At 40.8% G+C, this 5743-nt stretch overlaps 1 protein-coding gene across 4 annotated transcripts in view; it reads left to right on the top strand.

Annotated features, from left to right (window-relative positions):
• The first annotated feature begins 2831 nt into the window (after nucleotides 1-2831).
• Nucleotides 2832-5743, top strand: part of tnn (tenascin N) — a 40252-nt gene continuing 37340 nt past the window's right edge. For all 4 annotated transcript variants that reach the window (XM_008299605.1, XM_008299603.1, XM_008299604.1 and 1 more), the window contains exon 1: nucleotides 2832-2933. The gene's annotated coding sequence lies outside the window, so the exon portion shown is untranslated. The remainder of the gene's footprint in view (nucleotides 2934-5743) is intronic.

The following is a 5743-nucleotide window of genomic DNA, read 5'->3' as shown; positions in this document are numbered from 1 at the left end:
AAGCGGTGTATAGATAATGGATGGATAAAATGTTGGTTATTATGACAGACCTGCAGAGATTTACCATACTAACTAATTTATTTGTTGAACTCGGCGTCTTTCAGCTCATTGTTCCAAAGCCTGCATCTTCACTGTTTGAGACCAAAACCAATCATTACAGCCTTGTCTTTTGTGTTATTAACCACATTTTGGCTTAAACTATTAGCTTGTGCAACTCCTGTCCACATCAGTACCTGTCTGCTCCTCCTCTGTCCTCTTACTGACTGGACCAGAACCTCAGCACTGCTCTCCAATCAAATCAATCATCACAGCACCCGATAGAACGCTTGGAAAAACTGCTACTGATTTTGTTCTCATCTCTGGAACTTTGCTCACAGACATGTGTGTTGTTCAGTTACTTGCATGAGACACTCGTTGTAAATGGAGGATGAACCAGGTTAAGGTGTTTTGTCAGGCACATGTTGTTAAGCACGATTTGCAGTCTACGGAAAATCTTTAGACACTCGGTTTAGGACTACTACAACCTCCTGTAGTTTTGGTTTTGGTAATGAGTGCGGGTGAGATAGCACAGGATTCAAATGTTGAGTACTTTTATTGTAAAACAGAAGACGTAAGTGGTTGTACAATTTGTATTTGAAGAGTTCATTTGCAAAAACGGATAACTCCATCTTCACAAACCTTCAGAAGACCCGCTTTTCCTTCGTCTACTTGAGACAATATCAATCAAACTTAAGTTGTCTCTGTTTTTGTCATTTGTCATTTCAGCTGAGTCAAATCTACTCAACTTCAGTTTGATTGATATTATTTCAAGCAAACAACAACAACAACAACAAAAGTTTTCTGAAAATCTACAAAAATCGAGTTTTTGCAAATGAACTCTTCATTTAGAAATCCTCCTTTCATTCATAGACATTTTCTTTCTTTTATTTTTAGTAGCATCCATAGCCCTTCCTTTATCCGTGTTGATTTATCTTATTTCAAGAAGGTTTTATTAATTGAAATACTTCCAACTTTGGGCCAACCTTGACCATGAGGTTGTTTTTAATGTTACTTCCCTCTTCTCTGGCAAGGTCATCGCACCAATCTAGACGGAGATGAAATATTGAACTTACATTCATCATGTGGCCAAAAACTCCAAATGAATTCTAATGTTGCTCCCTGACTACTGGATACGTAAATTAGCAATATTATGCTAATTTGTTTGCCATGTTGTTAGCATAGGTGAATATATGTTAATGATGTGATGATGGCCTTGCCCCCAGGGGCCAAAACTGGATCAGCGAGAGTTTAAAATATATGACAGAGGGCTGCCTTTGAAGAAAGGGAAGCAAGAACATTGATTGCATTTCTTTAGGAAAAACCATTTAGATTTGTGGCACTTAAATTCTAAGTTCAGGTTCACTGCCTCTCAGTTTTAATGAGACGCTGTCAGTGTTTTTCATATATCGCTAATTGGCTCCTTCTCTGCTAAAGTGCCATGATGTGGTACAGAGCATCCCATCAGATATTGGGTAAGAAGACCAATGGATCAACAAGTGATAGTCGTTCAACATATCCAGGGGTGCAATTAAAAGACAGAGCAGCATTTGTTCTGTACAAACAACCACAGCGGACCCCCCCCAGCATCAGCTCCAGTTTCACTTCAACAATCCCTACGTCCGCTGTGTTCCCACAGAAATTCGAAGCACTACTTATATTTTTAGAAACAAACAGCGGCTGTCAGAGTAAGCTACTGCCAACCTTGACACCTGAGGCCGTCAGCGATGGTCGTGGCGGTAGATGTTTGCTTTCTGTCCAGGTTTGTGTGCATCCACTTAAGCCGACGCTGAAAGCTTTCACATTGTGTCCTATATGCTCGCATAACAGAAACCATCTGAAAGGGAATATTGTTTCTTTGTAGGCTTTAAAGTGATCACAGTCTGAGGGGGTAGGTTTTTTGAAGTTTGTGGTTTTTCTGTCGGCTTGAAGGAGTTTCGGCTTCACAGCGTGCTTAGCGGCGGCCCCGTCTCACAAAAACAATGTGAGAAACATTTCGCAGAGAATCGAACGTAAATGTCAAATTAAGTCAAGACTCTTTGGTTTGTAAGTGCCAGTCACGCGGCCGACAATAAATGTTCCAAAGTGATAATTATCACCATTTTCAAGAACTATTACCACAAACAGTTTTATTCCTGGAAACAACCCTGGTGCTCCTTTTTTCTTTTTTGGTCTGCATCTCAAACACAGCTGCTGCATTATTGATGCTATTTTGACTTTCCACTAAGTCTTTCTTGTGTTTTCTTGTGTGCATTTTTGTCAGATATGACTTCTACCCAGTGGTACCTTGTATCCTTGTATCCCAACCCTACTCTGGGGTTTTTCTTGGCTTCAGTCTTGCCCCTTTCAGCCCAACCTTTATCCAGTTACCGTGTTTAAGACCCTACTACCCTCTGCTAAAGAGATTTATTTCAGCCCCCTCTGCTACTGTAACTAAACACACAACGGGAGGAAGAGGAGGAGGAGGGGAAAAAATTATTAAAAAGTGAAGGAAGTGTTGAGATAATGGAGAATCAAGGTGAGAAGTGTGTTTGGGTGAAGCATGATTACCTCCAGAAGAGAGGGGGAGAAAAAAAAAAAAGTAATTGCTCCTCATTATCTCTCCTCCTCCTCTTCTGGTCCTCCTGCCTTTTCACTCAATCACTTAAGGAGTAGAGGAGAGGAGACACTCCCAAACTTACTGCCCATTGGCCTACAGGCATTTGGGGGAGATTTTAACCGTTGAAGAGGGAGGGAGAGCGCAAAAGTCACTGGCAGCGCAGAGATCTTTGAATCATAGTCCCTGGCCTGTCAGCAGGTGGCAGAGGGAGAAGCTTGGTGACTGACGCCCAGCCCTACAGAGCAAAGGGAGAAAGAAAGAAGGTAGTGGAGGAGAAAGTTAAAGAAAACCCGCAAGGGTAAGGCAATTTTGTTGTTTCTCATTTTTCATGGGAGTTTTTAACTTAATTTCTAAGTGCCTTTTTTATTTTTTTTTTTAGGATTAAATGAATTGCCATCATTAGTTCAATTGACCTGTAAGCGGGGGACAATTTTAGAAGGTTTATTAGTAAGTTTGGCTCATCGCTCTTTAAGATCATTTATTCTACATCTGTAAACATGAAGAAGTCTAAATGATGATTCTGATGACAGTCAATTCATATTTGTTGATTCTGCTGTGCTCCGATAATCGCTCATTTCTCAGCGTCTTTTGCTCCCATCTCTGTCAACTCCTTTAGTCATCTTCTCTAAAAATCTCTCATTTTAATCCCCCGTCTCTTGTCTTTTTAAAATTATTGGACGGTTTACAAGGCAGGATGGTTTGCAGCCTTGCACCCTGACTCTGCTGTCAGTTACACGAGTCTAAAGGTTAACTTGACACCCAGAATTTCAAGCATCACAGGACTGAAGCTGTTTTTGTGATAGTTTTGTTTTGCATGCATGGTGGCGCTTTGTTTATTTAAAAAAAAACAGTTTTGAAATTTTGCTGATGATGGGGTTTGACATAACTTAAAAAAGCTGTGTGAGCGTTCTGTGCTTAGTGTGCATACTGAAAACGTGTTGCAATAAAATATAATGAAAATGTCTTGAGAAAAAATATTTTGCATGTGTGTGCAAATATAAAACAAATACAGATAAAATATTACAAAGTTAGTTTGAATTTAATATGCCATTATACTAAACATCTGAATCAGCAAAAATGTGAATATTTAATAGAATATTCCATTAATATAAATCATCGTGATTATTTCCCCACTGGAGCTGCTGTGGCAGCTTTTAGTATTCGTAAAAGTCTATTAGAATTATTATTTATGACTTGTATATCAAGTTCATATCCGCATTGTATCGTAGATAATCCTAGATTGCCTGTCGAGAAAGCTGCCAGCACTAATTTTTCCTCTGTGATAATAACATAAATATTTATAATAACTGTGTGCTGGGTTGATGGATATTCGCGCTGGGCTGTTGCTCTAGTAGATTTACCTTTAATGCTACTGTGCTGGCTCAGGGAATACACAGAAGCCCCTCGCAAAATGAGCTACAGATGTGGGCCTTCAGCCGTGCAAAATGATAGAGAGAGAAAGAGGCAAACAGAGAAGGACAGAGAGAGAGAGAGAGAGACCCACAACCCTGAGTGGGTGGCTTATAAAGACTATTCAGATTGCATAGCGTGACTGCTTTCATGGCAACATCAAACCTCCAGTTATGGAGAGATTTTTTTTCATTTACCTTCACTGACTGAAAATGACCCCTGGACACATGAAAGTTACTGCAAGCACACTTGTTATTTCAAAAAACTGATCTGTGTTTAGATTTAAGGCGGCTTTATTAATGCCTTTTCAGTGGGGTTAGGTTTTCATCTGACAGCCTCGCTGAGGGGAAACGGAGCCTCCATGGTTCTGATGAAGCAAGGTTCCTTATCGAGGTCTCCTTGTGGTTTGTGTGGCAGCAGGAGGTGGGCAGAATCGTGAAGATATGAGCTCTGCTCGCAGACGATAATTGCTTTCAGGTTCGTTTTTATTCATTTTAGTTTCCATGTTCTGTCTGCAAGCTGCTGCGTGGGGAAGGAGGCGAGGAGGGAAGAGGAACGTCCCCAAGTTTTGCAACCGCACATAAAGGCATTGCCGTCTTTCTTCTCGTCCTCGGGCTTGTTGGTTTGTTCCAAAGAGATTTGTCCTGAGTTGAAACCTGGTGAAACAGTCAGGCTTTTGTCTGAGGCTTAATGGCTCTCTGGAGAGGTTGGGGAAAATGTGCACAGACTGATCAAGTCTTCTTCTACTGCCGCTCTCTTTCTCTATGTATTCCCAGTACAAGTTCTTTCGACAGCTGTTTGTCTTTCTTTCATTTGCGGTTGTCCTTTATTCGTGTTCTCTCTGTTTTTTTGAGACCCATTGTTTAACACAGTCCCAGTTTCCAAAGCTGTGAAACAGATTTTTCAAAAACTCACACAAACACACAAGTATCCTTGACAGCCTGTCAAGATGCCTCCAGTGAAAGGTGTCTGTTGATCCAGACAGTATTGTCTCTAGGTGATTAAATTGCTGTTGTTACCTTTGGAGAGCTCCTCCCACCTTCCCTGTGTGCTATAAATGGCAGGTTTCACATACTGTACACATATGGACAGAGTCCTTTGCTCTTCTTTCCCTCACGTAAAATAGTAAATACACATTACACGTAGTCAACAAACATTTTACAGGCCCATTGACATAGCTCCGCTTTGACATGGAGAAGTTACTGTCGGGAAGGAATTTTTAACTGTGTTTATGGACGTGTTGAATTTTACTTGCTTCGGTTTGAAAGCCAGGCTGAAATACTGTCTGGATGACCCATGTGCTGCCTGAGAGCATCCTCTGGACTGAAGCTGTTCTGGTTTTCTGCTTTGTCCTGCAGTCTTAGAGTGACAGTCAATCAATGTGCTGGACACTCATGCCAAACCTGTGTTGAACGTCTTTACCGGCTCATTGGAGTGGATCCAATGAATCCTCTCTGCTTTTACAATAATCAGGCAAAAACTTTCAGTCCTGCTCTGTGTCATGACAGTCACTTAATGCAGCAAGTATTTCTGGTTTACCTAATCTTGTCTGTCATTTCACATCCAACCGCCATCTGTTCTGTTAATCATTTAACCAATAAACACATAAATACATCTTAATCATCTGTTTGATCCATCCGTTTATCTACCCATCTTAACTTTAATCCAACCATCCGTCACTGTCCACCTACATGTCTG

Source organism: Stegastes partitus, unplaced genomic scaffold, assembly GCF_000690725.1.
Source record: "Stegastes partitus isolate 25-593 unplaced genomic scaffold, Stegastes_partitus-1.0.2 Scaffold1437, whole genome shotgun sequence".
NCBI classification, from domain to species: Eukaryota; Metazoa; Chordata; class Actinopteri; family Pomacentridae; genus Stegastes; species Stegastes partitus.
The sequence above is the reverse complement of the archived record's forward strand: the minus strand, read 5'-3'. Positions and strand labels throughout refer to the sequence as shown.